At 42.8% G+C, this 27,978-nt stretch overlaps 1 long non-coding RNA gene across 1 annotated transcript; it reads left to right on the top strand.

The window, feature by feature from the left end:
- Positions 1-136: 136 nt before the first annotated feature.
- Positions 137-26,266, top strand: LOC121291840. The gene is made up of 3 exons (XR_005946096.1): positions 137-256; positions 951-1,067; positions 26,195-26,266. It is a non-coding gene; the product is annotated as an uncharacterized LOC121291840 (long non-coding RNA).
- The last annotated feature ends 1,712 nt before the right edge of the window (positions 26,267-27,978 follow it).

The following is a 27,978-nucleotide window of genomic DNA, read 5'->3' as shown; positions in this document are numbered from 1 at the left end:
CGCGTCTGCCCCCACCCGCCCCCCCCCCCCAACCTTCCGGCGGTGGCGCCATGGCAACAGGATCACGTGGGACGCGGCGGCTTCCCACGTGACGGCGATCGGGGCGAACCGAGTTGCCGTGACAACAAGCTTGAGGCGAGACTCCAAAGACCTGGAGATCAAAGTAAGAAATAAATCATTAAAAGTTTAGAAAGAAGGAACTTCGTTGCGGCATGTGTGAATTCAGAACAGCAAAATTGCTGGAAATATATACCAGGTAAGCCCACTTGTGAAAGAAGTCAAATAATTCAGAAATCTTTTGGAGTTGCTAAATGGTGATTGTGTTTTATTGGGGCAGATGCCACCGGTTTTTTATTATTTATTGTGTTGTTCTGTTTTCAAGATATCAATACAAATGCACTAAATTTAATTTATTCCCAGCTCCTTAACAATGAGCAGTGATATCCTTCAATATACAGCTTTGTTATATGTTCTTTAGCAGTCGTGGGTTTTCCTTGATTTCACAAACATGGAGGTCAGTGACATTGTAACAGTTGGAGGCAGCAGATAGGCCTTCGCTCCCTTTCCCACAAGAAATGAAAACCGAGAAGGCCGGTCAGGCAGCATCTGTGGAGAGAGAAAAGTTAATGTTTCAGGTCGATGACCTTTCATCAGCACTGGAAAAAGTTAGATTTGTTGTTAAAGTTACCAGTTGCTGATCAGAGCCTCTTCTTTTGAAAGTCATTAAGACCTGTCCCACTTACCATTCTTTTATTCGTTACAAGTGAAGTTTTAGACCAAAAAAAACTTTCAGGTGAGCTGTGGCAGAATCACCACTCTATTAACACTGCCAGTTGTCAGTTTTGCTATGTGTAATTGAGGCTAAGGATGGAAATCACTATTAAGAACTCATTGTGACTACACATGTACTTTATATCAATTTTAATACTTTGAATTTATATGTTTAATAGCTAATATCCTGTGATGTTGCACGTAATGCCTTTAACAAAGTGAAGGGGCCCATAACAAAGAGCTGATGAGAGGGTTTGACAAGGAGGAGGACATAGGAGAGAGACATGGAGCAAAAGGTGAGTAAAGGTGGATTTAGGGAGGTGGATAGAGGGGGAAATAGGGAGAAGGAGGAAAATGGATGTTGGTTAGTGGGATGGGCGAACAGCTGCACTGGGCCAGTGGAGGAAGGGAGCAGTAGTCTAGGAATAATTACATTGCTGAGTTAGGTGTAGAAGGAACATGAATCAGGACTGATCCTTTGGGAGATGAACCAATAGGAAAATGCTGATCCTGTAGAGCAGGCTAGGCTTGAAAAATTCATTTGTTATGGGTGGAAGGACAAATTAATTCTTAGTGGGATAGAAAATGAACTGGAGGTGTTGGGATAAAAGGAACACTGACCAAACATAACCAATGAAATGTTGTTCAGTGTTGTTGTTTGCATGGGCCAACAATACTGATTATTGTTAGCTCAGGGACAAAGAGAGATTGGTGAAGCAGTCTGGAATTGTATCCAGCCTCCTGGTGAGTCTGGTGAGTAGACTAAGGGGTAAACCAGTTCTTTGGGGTAAAAAGAAAATAAAAGAAAGACTAGCAATTATATAATGCTATTCACAATCTCTGGATGTCTCTAAGTGCTAAACAAGCAATGAAGGTACTTTTGAAGTGTAGTCACTGTTGTATAGAAAATGTAAATAGCAAAATGAGTTAATATGAGCAAGTGATTGGGCTGGAATCAGAGAATGTTGGGAGAGGGGTTGCAGATGAAATGCTTTGAAGCAGAGACAACTGGAGTTTTGTGCAAGGAAGTCAGAGAGTCAGTCATTGTGGCACAGAAGGAGGTCATTCAGCCAATCAAGACCATTCCGGTTCTCAGAGCAATCCAGTCAGTCCCATTCCCCTGCTCTATACTCGTAGCCCTGCAAGTTTATTTCCATCAAATGATCATCCAATTTCCTTTATGTAAACCTGTCAATATCAAATCTCCCCTCAATCTCTTTTGCTCCAAGGAGAACAGCCCCAACTTCTCCAATTTCAGTAGAGAACTGTAATGAACTGCCTCTAAGACCATAAGGTCATAAGAAATAGGAGCTGGAGTAGGCCATTTGGCCCATTAAATTTGCTCTGCCATTTAACAAGATCATGGCTGATATGATTGTGGCTTTAACTCCACTTCTCTGCCCGCCCACTATATCCCTTGACTCGTTTGTAGTTCAAAAATCTGTCTCACTCAACCTTGAATATATTCATTGGCCCTGCCTCCAATGCTCATTGAGGAAAAGAATTCCAAAGACTAATGACCCTCTGAGAGAAGAAATTTCTCCTTATCTTCTTCTTAAATGGGAGATTCCTTATTTTTAAACTATGTCCCCTGGTTCTAGGTTCCCCCACAAGGGGAAACATCCTCTCAAGGATCCTATCAAGTCCCTTCAGAATCCTATACATTTCAATAAGATCACCTTTCATTCTTTTAAACTCCAATCTGATCAACCTTTCCACATAAGATAGCCCCTTCATCCCAGGAATAAGCCTGGTGAACCTTCTCTGATCTGCTTCCAATGCAAGTATATCCCTCCTTAAGTAAGGAGACCAAAGCTGTACACAGTATGCTAGGTGTGGTCTCACCAATGCACTGTACAATTGTAGCAAGACTTCCCTACTTTAATACTCCATCCCCCTTGCATTAAAGGTCAACATTCCATTTGTCTTAATTACTTGCTGTACCTGCATGCTAACTTTTTGTGATTCATGTACAAGGACACCTAGATCCCTATGTACTGAGGCTTTCTGCAGTCTCTGTTCAGTTAAATAATATTCTGCTTTTCTAATCTTCTGCCAAGGTGGACAAATTCACATTTTCCCACATTATACTCCACCTATCAATTTTTTTCCCATTCGCTTAACCTATCTATATCCCTTTGCAGACTCTACATATCCTCCTCACAACCTGATTTCCTACCTATCTTTGTGTCATTGGCAAATTTGGCTACAATACTGTCAGTCCCTTCATCCATGTCATTAATTATCGATCATAAATAGTTGAGGCTCCAGCACTGATCCCTGTGGCATTTCACTAGTTACAGTTTGCAAACCTGAAAATGATCCATTTATCCAAACTTTCTGCTTCCTGTTAGTTCGCCAACCCCCATCATGCTCAAAATCACTTGCAACGCCATTACTTTTCATCTTGTGCAGTATGGCACCTTTTTAAATGCCTTTTGGAAATCCAAACATGTATCTACTGATATCCTTTTATCTACCCTGTTTCTTACATCCTCAAAGAAAATTTGTCGAACAAATTTCCCTTTCACAAAACCATGTTGACTCAGCCTCCTTAATAATGGGTTCCAGTATTTTCCCAATGACAGATGTTGGGCTAACTGGCTTTTGTCTTCCTCCTTTCTTGAATAGTGGTGTACATTTGGAGTTTGTCCATCCACTGGGATCTTTTTGGAATCTGGGGAATTTTGGAAGATTAAAACCAATGCATCCACTGTTCTCGGTAGCCACCTCTTAAATGCCAGCCATCAGGTCCATGGGACTTTTCAGCCTTTAGTCCCATTAGTTTTCACAGCACTTTTTCTCTAGTGATTGTTTTAAGTTCTTCCCTCCCTTTTGTCTCTTGTTTTCTAATATTCTTGGGATGGTTTTTATGTCTTCTTCTGTGAAGACACATACAAAATACTTGTTCAAAGTCTCTGCTATTTCCTCGTTTCTCATTATTAATTCCCCTCTAAGGGACCAATGCTCAATTTAGCTACTCTTTTTATTTTTATATATTTGTAGAAGCTTTTACTGTCTGTTTTTATATATCATACTAGTTTGCTCTCATACTCTAATTTCTCTCTTTTTTAAGTCATCCTTTGCTGGTTTCTAAAATTTTCCCAATTGTCTGGGCTACAACTAATCTTTGCAGCATTGTATGTCTATTCTTTCAATTTGTTACCAACTTATACTTACATATACCAACATAGCTGCTTGCTGAAAAAAAACAAGGTTCAAAAACTTAGGTTGCTGTACAATGACACTCAGTGGTCATAGTCTGCAACTGAAACAAAAATACCTGGAAAAACTCAGCAGGTCTGACAGCATCTGTGGAGAGGAACACCGTTAACGTTTCGAGTCTGTATGGCTCTTCACCCGAACTAAGGAAAAATAGAAAAGAGGTGAAATATAAGCTGGCTTGGGGTGGGGGACGGACAGGTAGAGCTGGATAGAGGACCAGTGATAGGTGGAGATTGCCAAAAGATGTCATAGACAAAAGGACAAAGAGGTGTTGACGGTGGTGATATTAGCTAAGAATTGTGCTAATGATGACATTAAGGGTAGAAAGCAGGACGAGCAAGGTATAGATAGCCCTAGTTGGGGTGGGGTGGGGGGAAGGGATTGAAATAGGCTAAAGGGTAGAGATAAAACAATGGATGGAAATACATTTAAAAATAATAGAAATAGGTGGGAAAAGAAAAAAATATATAAATTATTGGAAAAAGGGAGATCGGAAAGGGGATGGGGATGGAGGAGAGAGTTCATGATCTAAAGTGATGATGCTGAGTTTTTCCAGGTATTTTTGTTTTTGTTTCGGATTTCCAGCATCTGCAGTTTTCTGCTTTTATCTACAGTTTGCAACTGACTCAGTTTCTTTGTATTCATTCACATTATACTATATGTATGGAGGTCTTGTGATGCAGTGGTGGCATCGCAACTTGGGGAAAGAAGCTCTGGGTTCAAGTCCCACTTCAAGACTTGATGGCCACAAAACATGCATTCATAATGTGGCCAAACATTTTTATTATCAGCTTCTAAATCTTTCCAATTCGCTTGGTGGCATGTAGCATGAGTGGGAGAGTTTCCTCGTTAGCCATTCTGCAGAAGGCAATGGTAGTACTTGGCCAAGTATAATCATGGACCAATCTAATGGAAGTACACGGTTGCTATGTCATCGTAGGGCATAGTACCTGACGCAGGATACCATATGGTAGCTTTAGCTATATTAAGCTGATATTAAGTGACACCTAATTTTGAAAACATTGCTGAGACACACCTAAAGGTACTGTAATTAAACACAGGCACTCCTTAAAAATATATAAATTTTCAATAAAGCATGACCAACCCAGATGCCAGAACAATCTCCAAACCTACAGGAAGAACCAGCAGTGACAGAGCTTACCACTTGTCCGTCAGTAATGTGAATGAGGTATAGAAGGCCTCCAGACAACCCAAACCTTTGAATTCAATGACGGAAAGTGGGGAGATGGGGTAGTGATAATGTAATCATGACAATGTAAATGTATGAAAGTAATAATAATGTAAGACAAAAGATAAACTATAATCACAAAATATATTGGATAAAGACTTGGGGGAGGTGTAGTATAAGGGTTGGCACCTATAGAGTTAATGTGTGACTGAGTACAGAACTGCCCACACAGTGATGTAAGACTGCGCATAACCCACACTCTGGGTCAGTCTAGTGTTGAACAGAGCCATGTGTACCAGCATACATGGAGACTGCTCCAAGCTTGGACCCTTTACTGTAAATTTGTAAATAGTTCTGAGAGTCAATAAAGACTTACAGTTAACCTACATATGACAACAAAGACTTCAGATCTGCTGAACTGTAACCAATACCCTACAACAGTATCCTCCTCAATTGTCCTAAGAAATTTATTACCATCCTCCACTTATTCCATGATGACATGCAAGCCATGGTCCTCTCCAACAGAATCACTACAGACTCTATCTCAGTGAAGACTGGGGTAAATAAACTTGTGTCATTGCACCCAGCCCTCTTCTCCATGTTCCTTACTGCAATACTCATCTCCAGCAAATTACCCACAGGCTTGAAGATATTCTACAAAACAGACAGGAAACTGTTCAAAGCTAAAATCACCCCAACCTCAGTTGTTGAGCTTCAGTATGCAGATGACGCTTGTGTATACGCTCATTTAGAAACTGGGCTCCAGATCATTGTTGACTCCTTCTCTGAAGCGTAGGAGAAAATGGACCTTTCACGAAACACCTGGAAAACTAAAATCCTCCTCCAACCAGCTCCCAAAGCACAACATCTTCCCCCATCGATTTAGATTCATGGTGAGATCCTGTGGACCATTTTTGATATCTTGGAAGCATCCTTTTGACAAAGGCAGGCATTGCAGGTGATGACAACAAAATTTTTCAATGAGCCAGCTTAGCCCTCAGGTGACTGGGGAAAAGAGCATTTGAGGATCACAATCTCAAACCTGAAACTAAGGTCATGGTTTACTGGGCAGCAATGATCCCCACACTCAGATATACTTCAAAGACTTGGACAACCTACAGCAGGCACCTCAAAACACTGGAGAAGTACCACCAGTGCTGCCTTTGCAAAATCTTCCTAATCTGGTGGCAAGAAAGGCGGTCCAACAGCAATGTCCTCTCCCAAGCCCAACGTCGAGGTGTTAAATACTCAAAATCAGCTCTGTTGGACACGATATGTTATTTGTATATCTGACGTCAGCAACTGTTAAATATCCCTGCCGACTTATGGGAGTTTCTGTTTTATGACAAAGCACGATGAAGAATGTTCATTTGGGAAGGCACCGAATACATCAAGAGACCTCGTGGGAGCAAACGGAGGCAAAGTTGAGGCATTGGAGAAAGTGCTCAATCCTCTAAATCACTCATCTACCAAACTCTTTGAGCACCAGCAACTCGCATGAGGCAGAGTCTGCAGATCACACATTGGACTTACCAGCCATCTCAGAACCCATTGAACCCAAGTGGAAACAACCCATCCTTGATCCTGAAGGACTGCCTTTGGAGAAGAGTTTTATGCCCTTGTTTTGATTTGGCTTGACCCTATTAATTATGTGTCAGCTTTGGCTCAGTGTTAGAATGCTCATTTCTGAATCAAAAGTTTATGAATTTGAACCCCATTCCAAAACTTTGAGTGCATAATGTAGGTAGACACTTCAGTGCAGTATTGAGAGACTTTCAGATGAGATCTCCCAGTATGCAGTATCCACAACATTTAATCCTGAATCAGCACCACAAAAACAAATGATCTGGTAATTTATCTCATTGTTGTTTGAGAGGACATGCTTTGTGTTGAGTGGCTGCCACATTTGACTATTTGACCATATTTAAAAAGTACTTAATGGGCTGTGAAGTGCTTTGAGATATCCTTACAATATGAAGGTACTATATAATTGGAGGCTCAATCTTACTTGCTGGCCTTTACAAGGATGTATCACTAGATGGCTCTCTAACTGCAATCCTGACTGCTTCAAAGCAAAATAATTGTTTTCATTCTGATAGATGCAGTATTGTAATAGACTTTTATTTTCAATGTTATCATCCATTTTTCTTTGTGCAGTAGTTAATTTGTAGTCCACGGTGGCAAAATGTGTTCTTGTATCAAAATGCAAACAAGTGCAAACTCCAGGTTAAGGTCAAATTGATCTAGAATTTGAACAGTTTTTTTTAAAGAGGATTGTATACTAATAATTTATATTGCAGTATTACCTCTGGAATCAGCACTATAATATTACCAACATAGTCTGCACATCTTTGGAAGCAGAAATTTGATTTGCAAGATGTTTTATTCACAGTCCCTGGAAACAAAGCCCCATCACTGCCATTTGATGTGTCTGCCATTTTTTTTAGGCCTATACACCCAATTCCTGAGGCACTCTAAATTCCGTATATACAAAATACAAGGTCATGAACATCCAGTAATTTCAAAAAGATGAATTTCCATGCAGGACATTTTTAATGCTTTTGAATTTTAGGGGTCATCTCAGTCTCCAGTACCTGCCTCCCAAGCCCAGTACAAATTGGAGCTTCACTGCACAGCTATGAGCTGGCAGGCTCCTTTACAAACTCATTGAAAGATATCTAGAAAGTTTACCTTGAACACTAAAAGGCGGACTATTTTTCCCCCCCTGTCAGGATTATCCTGGAACTTCCTGGAATGAAAGATTAAACACCTGGATTCTGCAACAAGCAAGCTGGGGGAAAAAATACAAAAATAATTGTGTTTTTCTTTAACACTTTGTTTACTAGTAAAAATACTGAAGATGGAGGGTTTGAAGAAGTGGACAGGGTGGTTTGAGGTGGGAGGTCTTGATATGACACCTCTAGGAGTACATCAAACCAGACTAGGCAAACTTAATCCAGGACCAAATTAACACACACACAATTTTCTTCTACTCCTTCACAGGATGTGGACATTAATGACAAAGCCAGCATGAATTAGGTTTGAGAAGGTGGTGGTGCATTGCTTCATTGACAATTAAGTGACTTGCTAGGCTATTCCAGGAAGTAGTTAAGAGTTAACCACATTGAGTGAGTCTGGAGTCACATATGCATCAGTCATGACAAGGACAGCAGAATTCCCTCCCGAAAGGATGTTAGACCAGATTAGTTTTTACAACAATCCAATGGTTTCATGGTCACCATTACTGATACTAGCTTTTTACTCTTTTGATTAAACCAGTTAAACTAATTAAAGAAAATGAGGGGCAAAATAACAGGCAACCCCTTTAAAGGGATACTGCGAAAGAAAACCAAAATCACAAAGGAAACTTACATCAAATCAAAATGTGATTAAAGGGGTCAGTAAAGCACCCCAGTCCCCGTGGTGCCCACCAGGCATGGAAGGCCTTGATCATGCCAGTGGACACTGGGCCATGAATGTAGCTGCGGAAGAGGACCAGACAGTCGGGTTGGACTGCCCCCTCAATCGCCCAGTGCCTGGACCTGTTGATGGCCAACTTGGCCAGGCCCAGGAGCAGGATCACGAGGAGGTCCTTCTCCCCTCCCCGCTACCAAACCCTCCCCCCGCCACACCGGGTGCCCATAGATCAGGAGCATGGGGCTGAAGTGCAAACAAAACAAAAGTTAGAAGTTTTTCAAATAACTGAAAAGGGAGCGCAGCCGATAACACCCTGCGCTCACATGGTACATGGACTCCACAAGACTGCAAAAAACATAGGTGTCTTGGGAGTCCATGAAACAACACAGCCGATGGTTGATAAAGGCAAAATACTGCGGATGCTGAAAATCTAAAGCAAGAACAAAAATTGCTGGAAAAACTCAGCAGATCTGACAGCATCTGTGGAGAGAAAGACAGAGTTAACGTTTAGAGTCTGTATGACTGCTCTTCAGAGCTAAAGGGAAGTATAAATGTGGTGAAATATACACTGTTTAAGGGGGGTGGAACAGGTGAAACTGGATAAATGGCCAGCAATAGGTGGAGGCAAAGGAGAGATTACGAAAGATGTCATAAACAAAAGGTCAAAGGGTTGTTAATAGTGGTGGTACTGGCTAAAGGAGGTGCTAATGGTGACATTAAGAGTGGAAAGCAGAATGTGATAATAGCAGGACCAGGGTAAGCACTCTGGAAAGTGCCACTTCTTTGCCAATTGACTGGAAAGTGACTGATGGCCCAGTGGGGTTGGGGTGGGGGGAGGGGACGGTAGTGGGGAAAAAAGATCAAAAAGGCTAAAAGCTGGGAAAAGTGACAATAAAAACTATGGGCTGAATTTTGCTGTTGGCGAGCAGGAGGCGGGGCCTGCTTGCCGACGCGTAAAATGACGCGGGATGACATTAGGCGGAACCCCTGACGTCATCCTGCCCCATTTAAATTTTCAGGAAGGCGGGCCCGTAGCAAAATCAGTTGTGTGCCCGCCGACTTGTCAATGGCCAATGGAGGCCATTGACAGGATCATTGAAACAATTAAAGGACCTGCCCATCCAACCTTAAGGTTGGTGGGCAGGCCAGGAGCCCCGGCGGGGAATAGAAAAAGCATGAAACCTTATCCACTGGCAGGATGAGGTTTTATGTAGGTATTTAAAAAGTTTAATAAAGTTTTAGTGTTATTTATGAACATGTCCCATCTCATGTGACATTGTCGCATGAGGGGGATGTGTTAAGGATTTTTTTTTCTATTTTTAATGTTTTTAAAAGTGTAAGTGATCTCCCTGAGGTAGCACTTAGCCTCGGGGACATGTGCGCTTTTTCGGGCGCATGCACAAAAGAGTGCACTCTCGCTTTTGGGAAATCCCACCCCTGCCCGCACAGGAAGTGCATAGCACTTGCCGGCGGATGTCACGCTGGGTGGCCTTAATTGGCTCCCCGCCTGCCAGAGATTGGGTCGGGCCTGCCCGCCTGGTAGGCAGAAAATTCTGCCCTATGTTTTTGAGTAAATTCAAACAATTTTACTTTACTGCAGAAATTGTTTGACTACACAAGAAAACGAGAACAATGTAAAACTTGTCAATTACAGAATAGTACAAATTACAGTACGTGACTGTATAGTGCAGGTACCGCACTTTACTTGAGAGTGGAAGTAGAGGGAACGGGTGACATCGCTGATGCAGGTGTTGATGTGGATGAAAGGAATGATATTATTGCCGACTGCTTCGCCTTTTGTTTTTCAACTTTTGTAAGGTTCTCAATAAGGAGCAATAGCTTTGTCAATCACTCCACATGCAGTGCTTCTTTCCATGCTTGTATCATGGCCTGCCCCATGTTTTTTTCAAATCTTCGGCTGACTTTGTGAGATTTGCCATCATCTTGGTTGTGAATTGAGCCTTTTTAGGCTCTTCTTCCTGCTCCAGTTTAGGCTCATTTGATCTCATCAGTTCAAACAATTCTTCCATAGAGAGTTCCTCTTGATGACATTAAAACAACTCATCCACTTCAGCTGTGGTCATATCTTCAACTCCCTCCCTTCCAACTTGTTTTTCCAAGACAACAATCCTGGCCACTTCAGCATCTACATTAGGAACCATTTGAAATCATTCACAGCCTCAGGCAAAATTTTTTTCCAGTAGGTATTAATGGTTGAAGCTCTAACTTTATCCAATGAGTCCTTAATTATGCCTACTGCTATGAGGATGTTGAATTCCTTCCAGCAATCGTGGATTGTGCTTGGAGGGTCTGCTTCCAGAAGATGAAGGATGCGACCGAAACTTCGTCGGGTAAGCCTTGAATGAAGTAATGACCCCCTGGTCCAATGGTTGGATAAGTGACGTAGTATTTGGGGTAAAAACAAAATGTCAACATCTGGATGGTTCTCTGAGAGAGTGTGGATGTCCAGGTGCATTATCAAGGATTAGTAGGACCTTGAAAAACAGATTATTCTTCCTCAGCTAAGTGTGGACCTCCTGACAGAAAGCAATTGGCAAATCAGTCTTCAAATACGATTGCTGTTTGCCTTCCAAAAGACTGGCAGATGAGATTTATTTTTCCCTTTGAAAGCTCAAGGGTTTTCTAACCAAAAACCAGCATTGGTTTACATTTAAAGCTAGCCACATTGACACATAGCAGAAATGTCAGCCTGTCCCCCCCTTGCTGCTTTAAAACCAGGAGGTGTCTTCTTCTTTCGAAATGTAGGTCCTATTTGGCATCTTCTTCCAGAACAGGACAGGTTCATCTGCATTGAAGACTTGCTCTGCCTGGTAGCCTCTCTTCTCAATTATTCCTGCAGCACCTTGGGAAACTGTCCTGCAGCTGCCTGGTCAGCTGAAGCAGTTTCTGTCACCAACCTCACATTATGCAGCCTGAAATGCTTTTGAAAGTGTAAAAAAAACATCCTGTGCTGGCTGAGAATCTTTTGGAAGTCCAAGGAGAGGCACTTTTTGCACCACCTTCATTGTTACCGGTGATACCAACACTACCCTCTTTACTCCTCTTTTTGTGCTGGTACCATTCAAGGGCTTTGTTTTGAATGATTGGACCATTAACTGGGGTCCTCCTTTGATGCTGGTGCTCTATCCACATGTTGAGTATCTTCTCCATTTCCTCTAAGTGTGGATCTCCCCGCTCACAAAAGTTAACTTGGCAGTACGACTATCAGAAACACTAACACTGGCCCTTATTTTTTCCTTCAGACTGCCTCATGTTGTTGATTTGTGGATTCATTCAGAGTATTCCCTGGTCAACATGATAGCACTTGCATCATTTTTCAATCTATCTAAGATTGTGACTTTTTGTTAAAGTGTTTTGCGACATTTTCTATTTGGCTCTTACTCACTTTCAGTAAAGTGCTGTACTGTGCCTGTACTGCAAAATACTGGTCAGGAGTTACTGTATCCTGTAAATCATGGCAAACCACGTGCAGTTAGAGATGGCACATGTGCAGTGCAGGCTTTCTACGTGGGGAAGACAACAAGCTGTGTTTTTCATGGCCTCTGAGTTCAGTGTTTTATTAAACTTTTGGGACCAATATGTGTTTAGGCGAGAAGCTTTTAACATTTTAAATGGTAGATGAGTGGAGTTTTGGGGCCACAGACCACAATTGGGTATACAAATACATTCGCGTGGGTAAATGAATTTGTGAAAACGGGGTCACAAAGGGTGGGAGTTGACTGAATGTTGCTGTTTCTCTCCCTTTGACTTCAATTCCCTCCTACAGCCACACATAATGATGCTTTTATCACTGCCAAAATCCAGAACATCTGAAGCATGATTATTGTTTTAGCTTCCAATGGCTGCCTGTGATTGATCCTTCTCATGGTCAAGACAGGATCGGTCAAGACAGGATCGCATATAGAAATCTACTTCCATTGCAAAAAGACTTCCAGTTTGTTTAATATATTTTTGAAAGTCCTGTGAAGCGTACTTTACAATAAACCAATGAGATTTTGTCAAGATTGAGAAAAATGTTTAGTCATCTTGGTCATAATTGAAAATGAGTTTATAGTCTCTGCAGTGAAACATAAACATTGTCAAAACATGTATTTTAAACAATCAATTTTATCAGGGTGTTGACATTATTTTGATTTGTTGATTTTAATTACACCTGATCAAGATAGTTAGTTACTCCATTAAAAAAAAATCATGGGTGTGTTCAGGGACAGAGGGCAGTAAATATAAGTGTGTGACTAGGTTTAATAAATATTTGCATAATATGCTGTGTGTTTAATGCTTACAGATTGCACATTGAATTTGATTCTGAGGAACACATGTATTCTACCACACATATTTGTATTGGATGATCACGAGTGTTGTTAGTTTTATCATGAAGTGAAAACGAAAACAGATTATGTTCTTTTCAGAATCAAGACTTCAGCAATGTTGGTCAATTAGAACCAACAGATGCCATCAACTAATCAGAAAAGAGCGCAAAAAGCTTTCATATAAAGGAATCCTTTTTTTTAGCATATCTTCACACATCCTTTTTTCCCTTTGGGGAGATTGTGGAAGAATTCCTGGGCTGATTATCAGCCCTTTGAACTGTGTCATGAATTGCCCTTCCATGGTCAACAAATTCTAGCATGGAACTTGAATCCAGAGCTTCTGGCCCAGACAGAGACGCTACCATGGCACCGGAAGACCTCAAAAGAAATCCAATAAAAGGTCAATTATCATGCTGTGCGCAGGAAAGTGTGTGAAGCATTTGTGTAGAAGAACTGTAGTCAGCCCCATCAAAATAGTCAAAAATGACATCTTTCTGATTATCTTTTTTTTTAAAACTTGCATTTATATAGCACCATTGACATTCTCAGGCTGTACCAATGAATTAATTTTTGTTGTGTCATTGTTTTGTATTTTGATTTGAAAAACGTACAACAACACCTAGGGTCAGGATTTTGGGCCAGGGACCTCGATGTCGGGGTCAAATCAGATTCACAACCCTACACTGTGTGTGGACAACTATTGGCCAGAGGATGTGCTCGCCGTCCAATTAAGGATAGCTGGTGGGCTCTCTAAGCTGGAGGGCCAATAGGGGGCTCTCCAGGTTGGAGGGAGTTGCAGCCGTTTCAGGTAATCGAGAGCAAGAGAGTGCCTCCATTTTGAAGCATCCTCTCAGCAACTTTCAAAACTTCTAAATTAAATGTTTGCCCCAGTTGATGGACCACCATCATGGGAGGTACCTCCTCCACAGGGTGGCCTGTGACTGCAGCTGTAACCAGATAGGTGTGGAGTGACTCAGCCTGCCTGAAGTGCTATCTAGTACCAGCTCCCCGTACAGTGGTCTTCTGCCAGGAGGCTGCCTGCAGGCTGCTGGCTGGTCTAATTCTTGATGCTATGGGGTTCTGTAGGCCAAATAGAAAATTCTAGCCTGATGATAACCCTTATTAGGTCATTAACTTACCTAATTGGCTACCTGCCACTTGTGAGCAAGGAGCCCTTCCGACCCTGATCCTGCCTTCAAGAAAATAGCCAGGGGGTGTCAAGGGCTGGCAAACTAGTACGCCAACCAGCAGCACAACTTCTGCGCCTGCTTACTTGGTACCAAATGGGGGGCTAAAATTCTGCCCCAAGGAATTTGTTAATTGATTTGGAGACATCTGCTTCAAAAGTAGCTACTTAACAGCCTGATAATGCATTATCAACAACAAGTCAGGCATGCTCAGGTGTGTTTATTGATGTGGATAATATTGATAGTCATTAGTGTTCCTGTATTTTCTGCTGGTTCTACAGCACCTAACTTTGTCAACATGACTCCTCACAATGCATGTGCTAAAAAGGCTGAAAATTACAGGAAAATAATTAATTTTTTTGTACCAGCCACGGGCAAGAAGCAGAATAGTTATGTTATGAAACTTAGGAGTTTGAAGCAATGCACTATACTATAAAAAGATCTTTTTTTATTATTCTTTCACTGAATAGTGTGTTGCTGACTAGGCCAACATTTATTGCCTGTCTCTAATTGCTCTCAAAGGTGATGTGAGCCAACTACTTGCACTGTGGTTTAGTCCATGTGGTTTAGGTACACACACTGTGTTTATTAAGGAGGGAGTTCCAGGATTTTGACCTAGTGACAATGAAGGAATGCCGACAGTCACAAGTCAGGGTGGTGTGTGGCTTGGAGGGGAATTTACAGATGGTGATGTTCCCATGCATCTGATGCCCTCGTCCTTCTTGGTGGTAGAATTCGGGGGTTTGTAAGGTCCTGTCGAAGGAGCCTTGGTGAGTTGCTGAAGTGCGTTTTTTAGATTGTACACACTGCTGCCATTGCGTTTCGGGGATGGAGGGAGTGAATGTTGAAGGTGGTGGATGGGGTTCCAATCAGGAGGGCTGCTTTGTCCTGAATGGTGTTGAGCTCCTTGAGTGTTGTTGGAACTGCGCACATCTAGGCAGTGCAGAAAATTCCATCATATTCTTGACTTGTGCCTTGGAGATGGTGGACAGACTTTGGGTGTCAGAAGGTGAGTTAATTGCTCTGGAATTCCCAGCCTCTTACCTGCTGTTGTAGCCACAGTATTTATATGGCTGGTCCAGTTCAGTTTCTGGTCAATGGTAACCCCCCAGGATGTTGATAGTGGGGGATTCAGCGATGGTAATGCCATTGAATGTCAAGGGTAGATGGTTGGATTCTCTCTTGTTGGAGATGGTCATTGCCTGGCACATGTGTGGTACGAATGTTACTTGCCACTTATCAGCCCAAGCCTGAATGTTGTCCAGGTCTTGCTGTGTATGGGCATGGACTTCTTCAGTATCTGAGGAGTCGCGAATGGCGTTGAACTTTGTGCAGTCATCTGCAAAGCTCGTCACTTCTGACCTTATAATGGAAAGAAGGTCATTGATGAAGCAGCTGAAGATGGTTGGGTCCAGGACACTACCCTGAAGAACTCCTGCACAGGTGGCCCAGGACTGAGATGATTGATCTCCAACAACCACACCAATCTTCCTAGGTATGACTCCAACCAGTGGAAAGTTTTCCCCCCCCCCCCCACTCCATTCCCATTGACTCCATTTTGCTTGGTTTCCTTGATGCCACACTCGGTCAAATGCTGTCTTCGTGTTAAGGGCAGTCATTCTCACCTCAACTCTTGAGTTCAGCTCTTTTGTCCATGTATGGCCAAGGCTGTAATGAGGTCAGGAGCTGATCAGCTCTGGTGGAACTCAAACTGAGCATCAACGAGCAGGTTATCTCCAAGTAAGTGCCACTTGATAGCACTGTCAACTGACTACCCCTTCCATCACTTTGCTGATAGATCAAGAGTAGACTGATGGGGCAGTAATTGGCCAGGTTGGATTTGTCCTGCTTTTTGTGTACAGGACATACCCGGGCAATTTTCCACATTGTTTGGGGTTGTAGCTGTACTGGAACAACATGGCTAACGAACGCAGCGAGTTCTGGAGCACAATTCTACAGTACTATTGCTAGAATGTTGTTAGGGCTCAAAGCCTTTGCAGTATCCAGTGCCTTCAGCTGTTCCTTGATATCACATGGAGTGAATCGAATTGGCTGAAGACTGGCATCTATGATGCTGAGGGCCTCAGGAGGAGGTTGAGTTGGATTATGCACTCGGCATTTCTGGTTGAAAGATGGCTGCAAATACTTCAGCCCTGTCTTTGCAACTGATGTGCTGCGCTCCCCCACCATTGAGGATTTGTGGAACCTTCTCCTCCTATTAGTTGTTTAATTGTCATCTGCTATTCACAACTGGATGGTGCAGGACTGCAGAGCTTAGATCTGAACCTTTGGTTGTGGGATTGTTTTGCTCTGTCTATTACATGCTGCTTACACTGTTTGGCATGCAAAGTAGTCTTGTGTTGTAGCTTAACTAGCTTGGCATCTCATTTTTGGGTATGCCTGGTGATGCTCCTGGCATGCCCTACTCCACAATTTGTTGAACCCGTGTTCATTCCCTGGCTAGACAGTAATGGTAGAGTGGGGGATATGCTGCGCCATGAGGTTACAGATTGTGGTTGTCTGCTGCTGCAGATGGCCCACAGCACCTCATAGATGCCCAGCTTTGAATTGCTAGATCTGTACAAAATGCATCCCATTTAGCACGGTGGTAGTGCCATACAACATGATGGAGGGTATCCTCAATGTGAAGAGGAGACATCGTCTCCACAAGGACTGTGCAGTGGTCCCCCCTACCAATACTGTCATGGATAGATGTATTTTTGACAAGTAGATTGGTGAGGACAAGGTCAACTAAATACATACTTTGGTTCTGTCTTCACAAAGGAGGACACAAATAACATACCAGAAGTGTTGGGGAACACAGGGTTTAGTGAGAGGGAGGAACTGAAAGAAATCAGTATTAGTAGGGAAATGGTGTTGGAGAAATTGATAGGGTTGAAGGCCGATAAATCCCCAGGGCCTGATAATCTACATCCCAGAGCACTTAAGGAAGTGGCCCTAGAAATAGTGGATGCATTGGTGGTCATCTTCTGAGATTCTGTAGAGTCTGGAACAGCTCCTACAGATTGGAGGGTAGCTAATGTAACCGCACTATTTAAAAAGGGAGGCAGAGAGAAAACAGGGAATTATAGACCAATCAGCCTGGCATCGGTAGTGGGGAGAATTCTAGAGTCCATTATAAAAGATTTAATAGTTGAGCACTTGGAAAACAGTGGCAGAATGGGACAAAGTCAGCATGGACTTACGAAAGGGAAATCATGCTTAACAACTCTACTGGAGTTTCTTGAGAATGTAACTGGTAGAGTTGATGAGGGGGAGCCAATGGATGTGGTTTATTTGGACTTTCAGAAGGCCTTTGACAAAGTCCCACATAAGAGATTAGTGTGTAAAAGTAAAGTGCATGGGATTGGGGGTAGTGTACTGAGGTGGATAGAAAACTGGTTGGCAGACAGGAAACAAAGAGTAGGAATAAATGGGTCTTTTTCCGATTGACAGGCAGTGACTAGTGGGGTACCACAGGGATCGGTGCTGGGATCCCAGCTATTCACAATCTATATTAATGATTTAGATGAGGGAACTAAATGTAATATCTCCAAATTTGTAGATGACACAAAGCTGGGTGGGAGGGTGAGCTGTGAGGAGGATGCAGAGATGCTTCATTGTGATTTGGACAAGCTGAGTGAGTGGGCAAATGCATGGCAGATGCAGTATAATGTGGATAAATGTGAGGTTATCCACTTTGTTAACAAAAACAGGAAGGCAGATTATTATCTGAATGGCTATAAATTGAGAGAGGGGAATATGCAACGAGACCTGGGTGTCCTTGTGCACCAGTCGCTGAAGGTAAGCATGCATGTGTAGCAGGCAGTAAAGAAGGCAAATGGTATGTTGGCCTTCATAGCCAGAGGATTTGAGTACAGGAGCAGGGATGTCTTGCTGCAGTTATATATGGCTTTGGTGAGATTACACCTGCAAAATTGTATGCAGTTTTGGTCTCCTTATCTGCTGTAGAGGGGGTGCAGCGAAGGTTTACCAGACTGATTGATTCCTGGGATGGCGGGACTGACATATGAGGAGAGATTGAGTCGGTTAGGATTATATTGCTGGAGTTCAGAAGAATGAGGGGGGATCTCATAGAAACCTATAAAATTCTAACAGAACGAGACAGGGTAGACGCAGGAAGGATGTTCCCAATGGTGGGGGAGTCCAGAACCAGGGGTCGCAGTCTGAGGATACGGGGTAGACCATTTAGGACTGAGGTGAGGAGAAATTTCTTCACCCAGAGAGTGGTGAGCCAGTGGAATTCGCTACCATAGAAAGTGGTGGAGGCCAAAACATTGTATGTTTTCAAGAAGGAATTAGATCTAGCTCTTGGGATGAAAGGGATCAAAGGGTATGGGGAGAAAGCGGGAGCAGGCTATTGAGTTGGATGATCAGTAATGATCATAGTGAATGGCTCGAAGGGCCGAATGGCCTACTCCTATTTTCTATGTTTCTATGTAAGTAGGTTTTTCCATCATTAAGATTTATTTGTTATTAGAGGTTTTATATTATAGTGTTTAAAGGTTTTTTTATGTAGGTTTCCTATTATAGGTTTTCTTGCCCAGCAAAATCAAATATACTCACTTTTTCTCGCTTTCAATGGAGTCACAGGAAGTGGAACACGCATCATAAAATATTTAAAATTATCTAGTCCAAAATGGTGGCAATATACCAAATAAGGTGTCAAAATCAAAATTTATTTGAGACCACTTTGTTGGAAAAAAAGAATAAAATTCCTCACTGTCATTGGCAAAACCCAGCATGTCACCTGGCATGTCTCGCCTGTACATATTGAGAAATAAAATCGACGTGTTGTATTTGAACCAGCTAACTGGCCAATTGCAATTGCATAACTTGACAAAATAATGTAAGCAATCCTTTTTCAAAAAATAAAGTTCTGATAAATATGAGGAATACATCCAGGAAATTTAGTGCTTAATGAATACTGCAATGAACTCTAGAGGTAAGATCAGTTTTAATCGAAGCCTTGGGATTTCTATGCATGCGCCGGCCAGGAAATGGCCGCATATACGCAGTTTATCTAATTTCATGTCTTTAGGCCAGGAATCTGGCCGGCGCACATGCACAGAAGGAAAAAAGAAGAAAAAAAGTGAAACAGCATGAAAAGCAGGTCAGGTGATCTGAACCAGAGTGTCATTAGAGAGAAGGTATCCCAGAGAGCAGCATACAGGGAGGAGGACAGGGAGAAGGTGCAAAACAAGGGAGTGGGACAGAAAGAGGTCCCAGAAGGCAGTCCCAGGTAAGACACAAGGGCAGAGATCAGAAACAGATCCTGTTAAATAAAGTTGAGAGAAAGGAGCAGAGAAAAAGGCTCCAAGTTAAAGAAAGAGCCGCGGGGAACAGACCTGAAGCAAAGTGGGCTCGAGGGAAGCCCAGAAGGTCCAAGAGGGCAGCTAAAGGTTGGTGACGCCATGCTACGGGCCACAAAGACAAAGGTAACCTTTGGAGCAGTGGTGTTCTACATGGCACGGCCAAAGATCTGAAAGTGTGCTTGGAAGGTGAAGCTTGAGTGTACTCGGCAATCCATGGGAAAGGAATCTTGGAAGGCAAGATTGAAACGCTGCAGGTGAATCCTGTGGAAGCCATCTGAGTGGGAGCGACGTTTGAAAAGAATTCCAAGGAAAGTTCTTCAAATATGTAGAGTTTGGAAACTCTCCTGAGATACAGAGTTTCATTGAGACCAGTTGGCTCACTTTATGACAAGCGACTGGGTGGGTTGTTGAGAAATCCATAGAATCTGTATCTTTACTTTGGAGTGTGGTGTGTCTGACCACAGTTCACCAGTTGGTTCACATGTACCACATGCTTACCCTGAATATTAGAGTATAAGGTAGATATGGTAAATTGTTTTATCTTTCTGAATTTGTATCTGTCTGTAAAGATATGGCTGGGGTGAAGGAATCGTGAATATTTCAATCATTTTCTTGTTTGTATTGAGATCTTTCCAACCTTTTTGTCTGGTGTAATATAGTTCATTTTTCTTGTTTAATAAACGTTTTATTCTTTTTGTTAAAAGTTCATCAGCAGATTCCTCTGAATTTGTTCAGTAACCTGCCTCCATGATATAAAAAATGTTAGGATCTAGCAAGCCAGGTTTCACACTAGGATCTGACTTGTCCAGTAGTAACATCAGCTGGGATTGTAACAACACATCCTTGCTTCTCCTGAATCATTTTCTTTCTCATTGACTGTGCTGATCATGTGGCTTTTTCGAATTATAGACTCTTCAAAAGGAGGCCATTCGGCCCATCGTGTCCTTGCTGGACAACAAATATCTGACTACACTAATCCCATTTTCCAGCGCTTGGCCCATAGCCCTGGAGGCTGTGGCAACACAAGTGAATATCTAAATACTTTTTAAATGTTATGAGTTTCTGACACAACCACCCTTTCAGACAATGAGTTCCAGACTCCCACCACCCTCTGGGTGAAAGTATTTCTCCTCCAACTTCCTTCCTAGCCTTCTATCTCTTACCTTGTAGTCCATGTAGACCACATCAAATGCATTACCCTCATCAACTCTCTTGGTTACCTCCTCAAAAAATCCAATCAAATTTGTCAAACATGACCTTCCCTTAACAAATCCATGCTGACTATCCCTGATTAATCTGTGTCTCTCCAAGTGCAGATGTATTCTGTCCCTCAGAATTCTTTCTAGTAACTTCCCCACCACCAAGGTTAGACTAACTAGCCTGTAATTTCCTGGTCTAAGCCTTCCTCCCTTTTTTTAATAATGGGACAATGTTAACAGTCCTTTGGCACCTCACCTGTGACCAGAGAGGATTTGAAAATTACTGCCAGGGCCCCTGATGTTTCTTCCCTTGCCTCCCTCAATAGCCTGGGATACATCTCATCCAGGCCTGCAGATTTATCCACTTTTAAGGCTGCTAAACCTGCTAGTACCTCCTCTCTCCCTCCTATGTTAATTTGCTCTAATATTTCACAGTACTGCAGCATGATGTCTATGCATCATCCTTTTCCATTTTGAAGACTGACGAAAAGTATTAATTGAAGACTGCACCCATGTCTTCTGGGTCCGCATAGACATTACCTCAATGGTCCCTGATTGGCCCTATTCTTTCCCCAGTTATTCTCATGCTCTTTATATATTTAAAAAATCCCTTTGGGTTTTCCTTTATTCTACCCACCAATGCTTTCTCATGCACTCTTTAAGCTTTCCTAATTTGCTTTTTAAATTCCTCTCTGCACTTTTTTTGTACTCCTCTAAGGACTCTGCTGTATTGAGCCCTTGGTATCTGCCATCAGCTGTTTTTTTTCCTTAATCCTAACCTTAGTCTTTTAACATCATCCTGGGTTCTCCAGAATTGGTACCTCCCCACCTCCACTTTGTCTTTTTGGGAATATACTTGCCCTGTACTCTCGCTATTTCCTCCTTGAATGCCACCCACTGCTCTGACATAGTTTTATCTGCGAGTAGCTGCTCCCAGTTCACTTGGGTCAAATCGCACCTCATCTTAGCAAAATTAGCCATTCCCCAGTTTAGAACTTTTATTCCCGGCCCAACCTTATCCTTCTCCATAACTATCCTAAATCTAACTGAGTTATAGGACAGAATTCTCCAGTTGGCGAGTGGGGGCCGGGGCCCACTTGCTGACGCATAAAATGACGCAAGGTGGCGTTGGGCGTGTGTCCCGGCGTCACCACGCGTCATTTAGATTGTCAGCTCGGCAGGCACGCAGCCAACTCGGCTTGCATGCCTGCTGAACTGTCAAAGACCTATTAAGGCAATTTGAATAGTCATTAACTTAACTAAATGAGCTGCCCCATCCAACCTTAAGGTTGAGTTTTCATGAAGTGTTTTAAAATGTAATAAAAATTTTTACATTAATTCTTTATGTCCCAGCTCACATGACAGTGTCACATGAGGGGACATGTTTCAAAAGTTTTTTCCTTCCTTTATTTAAACTTACACATGTCAGACGGATCTCCCCGAGGCACCTTTGTGCCTCAGGGAGATCTCTGTGCTCTTTCGCGCGCGTGTGAACCACTCAGGGAATCTCTCCCCCCCACCCCCCCCTGTACAGGGAGCGCACAGTGCTTCTGGGTGTGTGTTACAATGGGCAGGCCTTAATTGGCCCGCCCATGTAGAACGGCACATCCGGACGTGCCTGCCTCTGCCCCCGCCTGTCCCCGCACAACCCCCCGCCCCCAATGGGGGGGGGAAATTTTTCCCATGGTCACTATCTCCAAAATGCCCCCCTACTGAAATGCCTTCCACCTGCCCAGGCTCATTTCTGAATATTAGGCCCAGAACTGCTCCCCGCCCCCCCTTGTTGGGCTTTCTACATACTGGCTAAAAAAGTTCTCCTGGATGCAACTTAAGAATTTTGCTCCCTCCCCACCTTGCACACTTAAAACTATTCCAGTTAATATTTGGGTAGTTAAAATCCTTTTCTACTACCGCCCTATTATTCTTACGCTTCTCTGAAATTTGATTACATATTCGATCCTCTATCTCTCCCTGACTGTTTTGGGGGCCGATAGTACACACCCAACAGCGTGTTTGCCCCTTTTGTGTTTTTTACTTCTACCTATATGACTTCATTTGATGATCCTTCCAAGATATCATCCCTCCTCACTGCTGTAATTGATTCCTTGACCAATATTGCAACCCCTCCATCCTCTTCTATCCCCCTCTCTATCTTGTCTGAATACCCTACGACCAGGATTATTGAGCTGCCAATCCTGCTCTTTTAGCCAAGTCTCGGTAATAGCTATGATATCATACTCCCACATGCCTATCTGTGCCCTCAGCTCGTCTGTCTTATTCCTCAGGCTCCTTGCATTAAAATATATTCCATTTAGCCTTGCTAAACTCAATTCTTTCTTATCTAGCCTATGTTTCCTCTGCCTTCCAGGCTCACTTACTAGCTTTTTAACTTCTAATTCCATCTCGGCTTCTCTCCCCTCTGAACTACTTTTCAGGATCCTAACCCCTTGCCAATTTAGTTTAAATCCGCCCCAACAACGTTGGCAAATCTCCCCATGAGGATGTTGGTCCCATTCCTGTTCAGATGTAACCTGTCCACCTTGTACAGGTCCCACCTTCCCCAAAAATGGTCCCAATGCCCCAGGAATCTAAAGCCCTCCCTCCTGCACCATCTCTCCAGCCTCGCATTCATCTGGTCTATCCTTCTGTTCCTATACTCAATGCTGCTTGACAACGGGAATAATCCGGAGATTTCTACCTTTTGAAGTCCTGCTTTTCAATTTCCTACCTAACTCCCTAAAGTCTGCTTGCAGGACCTCATTTCTCTTTCTTCCTTTGTCATTAGTCCCAACATGGACCACCTCTGGCTGTTCACCCCCCCCCCCTTCAGAATGTCCTGCAGCTGTTCCATAACATCCTTGACCCTGGCACCCAGGAGGCAACATACCATCCTGGATTCACGTCTGTAGCCACAGAAGTGCCTGTCTACTCCCTTCACTAATGAATCCCCTTCCACACTTCTTCCTCCCGCTCTGAGCAGCTGGACCACCCACTTTGCCATGGCCTTTGCTCTGGTTGGCCTCCACAGAGACCGTCACTCTCACCAATTTCCAAGGCTGAAAAACAGTTTGCAAGCGAGATGCACTTAGGGTATTCCCTATCTGGGCCCCTTCTACTGTCTAATTCTGATGTCATTCTCCAGCAGACTCACTCGAGTTTCAGTTTATACAGTAAATAGCTCATTGATCCTTGGTAACTGTATTATTGTGTCCATGGCAAACACTGCCCATTTTTTTGTGCTGTGATTGGCCTGTGGATCATTGTGACTGAAAAACTCATGTTGTTTATCCATTATGGCTGCTGCTTAGTGGTTCCTGGGAACCATGTGACCACTAGCAGGGTTGACGTCTCAAGGTATGAGTGACTGCCCTTGACATCAAGACAACATTTGACCAAGTGTGGTGTCAAGGAGCCCGAGCAAAACAGGAGTCAATGGGAATCAGGGGAAAATTCTCCACAGGTTCAAGTCAAACCTAGCACAAAGGAAGATGGTTGTGGTTGTTGGCGGTCAGTCATCTCAGTTCCAGGACGTCACTGCAGGAGTTCCTCTGGGTAGTGTCCAAGGCATCATATGGTCAGAAGTGGGGATGCTCGCTGATGATTGCACAATGTTCAGCACCATTCATGACTCCTCAGATACTGAAGCAATCTGTGCCCACATACAGCAAGACCTGGACAATATCCCTAGGCTTGGGCTGACAAATGGCAAGTGGCATTCACACCACACAAGTGCCAGGCAATAACCATCTCCAACAAGAGAGAATCTAACCTTCGGCACTCAACATTCAATTGCATTACCATTGCTGAATTCCCCACTATCAACAGCTGAGGGTTACCATTGACCAGAAACTGAACTGGACTAGCCATATAAATACTGTGGCTACAAGAGCAGCTCAGAGCCTAGGAATCCTGTGGCAAGTAACTCAACTTCTGACTCCCCAGACCCTGCCCACCATCTACAAGGCACAAATCAGGAATGTAATGGAATACTCTGCACTTGCCTGGATGAATGCAGCTTCAACAACCCTCAAGAAGCTTGACAGCATCCAGGACAAAGCAGCCCACTTGATTGGGATCCCTTCCACAAACATTCATTCCCTCCACTAATGCACAGTGACAGCAGTGTGCACTATCTGCAAGATGCATTGCAAGAATTCACCAAGGCTTCTTAGACAGCACCTTCCAAACCCAGGACCTGTACCATCTAGATGGACAAGGGCAGCAGACACAACCACCTGGAAGTCCTCCCCCAAGCTACTCATCATCCTGACTTGGAAATATATTGCTGTTCCTTCACTGTTGCTGAGACAAAACCCTGGAAGTCCCTCCCTAACAGCACTGTGGATGTACCTACACCACATGGACTGCAGCGGTTCAAGAAGACAGCTCACCGCTACCTTCTCGAGGGCAATTACGGATGGCAATAAGTGCTGGCCTAGCCCACATCCCATGAATGAATACAAAAAATGACAAAGTGACACCAGGGTTTTTCTTAAGTTACAAAAGACATTTCGTTAAAAAAAATGTTATCAAGGCCATAAACTGATTTACATGGGGTGGGCTTAAAAGCTCCTCAAATTTGTGATAAAAATGACAGATGTGCACAGATCTTTATCCCATAGATGAGGGTGGTGACAATATTTCTTTGCCACTGAGAAACAAAATTAAATTAAATGGAAATTAGATTGAGTTCAGTTAAAAGTTAAAATGACATTTGTGGAGTGTTTCCATATTTCCCTAAAAATAAACTTCAAAGCAATCCTCACGAGTATTGCTGTAGCATTATTAACTGGATCATGAGAGTTATATAGATTTATTTAAAAATGAATATATGCCTGTTTTCTTACAAAATGGAAAATCGAATGAAGGAGCAAACAGGTCAGAGACAAATAGGAAAATGCAACTACAATAATCAAAGTAAGTATGTAGCTATCACTGAGAAGACAGAACACTGAACAAAAAGGCAGACAAGGACAAAAACATAGAGAACAGAAGCAGAGCTTTAAGTGGTAATTCCACAACCCTGCTGGAAGCTAGGTTCTTGAGCAAGGAGTGGAGAGTTAGGACCACACACTGTTGTACCCTAAATCAAACTGGCGCTGTCTTCAAGCATGGCTTCGTGCTGGGTTTATGGAGTTACCCTTAGTTACAGAGAGAGAGGGAGAGAGACTTCTTTTGTTCTTGACAGTTGTTTGCGAGCAATCCCAAGGAACTTCAATCAGTAAATGTTATAGGTTCTAAACGTGCAATTCAGATCCTTTATTTAAAATTTAATATTCATATGCACCAGTGAGAAAATACATATAAGTTACAATATAGCCTGTTTCAATTTAGCAAAACAAGTCTCTGCTGCCATTTGCCCTCTACTCCTAATCACATTTACCCACCCTGTTTCCCATTCTAGTCTTGGTTGTTGACATAGTTTCTGCCTCAATTACTAATGCTGGAAGTGAATTTAACAACCTCACAACTCTGTGTAAATAATCTTTTCCTGTCATATTTTATAAATCTCATTGCTTCTAATCTTGTAAATCTACAGCTCCTTGTTCTACGTTTTTAAACTACTGGCAACTGTTTCCTTTGACATACACTTGTGAAAGAATGGGACAAGGTAAGCAGGTCTGTCATATTTCCTTGTAATCTGTTATGTCCTAACAAAATGTTCTAATTACATAGCAATTCTGGAACAGGGGGGTGATGGTTAGCTCAGGTGACTAGATGGCTAAAGTGTGGTTCACAATAACGTCAACAGCGCAAGTTCAATTCCTGTTCTGGCTGAGTTAGACTTAGAATCTGCCTCCTCACCTGCCCCATGCTTGATGCAGCATGGTGATTCTCGAGCTGTATAGCCAATTGTCTCTTTCTTTCTCTAATAGGCATCTCTTTATGTTCCTTGTTGAACTATGGCGACCTACCTACAGGAACAAAAGTAGGCATTGACCCACATGGGCCTGTTCAGTTAGGATCTGTACCTCAACTCCATTTACCCATCTTTGTTCCATATCCCTGGTTAAATGAAGTTAAATCTTTTAGGTAAGATGATAAGCAGACTTAGAAACATAAAAATAGAAGTAGGAGTAGGTCATTTAGCCCTTGGAGCCTGCTCCACCATTCAATATTATCGTAACTGATCCTCTGTCTCAACACCATACTCCCGCTCTCTCTCCATACCCCTTGATGTCTTTAGTGTATAGAAATCTATTTCCTTCTTAAATATATTCAGTGACTTGACCTCAACAGCCTTCTGTGGTTGAGAATTCCATAGTGAGTGAAGAAGTTTCTCCTCATCTCAGTCCTAAATGGCCTACCTCGTAATCTGAGATTGTGATCCCTTGTTCTAGACCCCTGGCCAGAGGAAACATCATCCCTGCATCCAGTCTGTCCAGCCCTGTCAGAATTCTATACATTTCAATGAGATACCCTCTCATTCTTCTAAATTCCATTGGATACAGGCCTAGTTGGTCCAATCTCTCCTCATATGACAGTTCTGCCACCCCAGGAATCAGTCTGGTGAACGTTTGCTGCACTCCCTTTATGGCAAGTATATCCTTTCTTAGGTAAGAAGACCAAAATTGCACACACTACTCCAGGTGTGGTCTCACCAAAGGTCTGTATAGCTGCAGTAAGACACCCTTGCTCCTGTACACAAGCTCTCTTGCAATGAAGGCCAACACACCATTTGACTTCTTAACCCCTTGCTGTACCTGCATACTTGCTTTCAGTGATTAGTATACAAGGACACCCAGGTCCCTTTGTCCTTTTGCCTTTCTGTTTTTCCGACCAAAGTGGATATCTTCACACTTAGCCATGTTATACTGCATCTGCCATGTATTTTCCCATTCGCTCAACTTGTCTAAATTGCCTTGAATCCTCTTAACATCCTCCTCACCCCTCACATTCCCACCTGGTTTTGTGTCATCAGCAAATTTAGAAATATTACATTTGGTTATTTCTTGTTTTGCATTTAATGTAACAGTGGAATAGCAGGATACAGTCAAGCCTTGGCACAAGCTCTTCAAACAGTAACATTGCTTTTTCATTGAATCGAATCATCCCTTTCTGTACATTCAAACCTCCTGTTTATTCCCTTAACTTCTGTGATAGCTTGAAGTTTGTGCATTGCATTGGTGCATCAGTGCCAACCACTCCCAGTTACAACCTGTGGTAAATGAGCTTTTAAACTACTAATCTAATCACTTGCTGAGGTGACCAGGACCTTTGTCTTCTGCTAATCTAATCACATATACACAATCATATATCCCAACTATCTTTTCTACTATTTTTCAATTTAACTTCTGTTAACAATGTCTCAACAATACCTTT

This window comes from Carcharodon carcharias, chromosome 2 (genome assembly GCF_017639515.1).
Source record: "Carcharodon carcharias isolate sCarCar2 chromosome 2, sCarCar2.pri, whole genome shotgun sequence".
In the NCBI taxonomy this organism is placed as follows: Eukaryota; Metazoa; Chordata; class Chondrichthyes; order Lamniformes; family Lamnidae; genus Carcharodon; species Carcharodon carcharias.
This window is presented reverse-complemented; position numbering and strand designations above follow the sequence as displayed.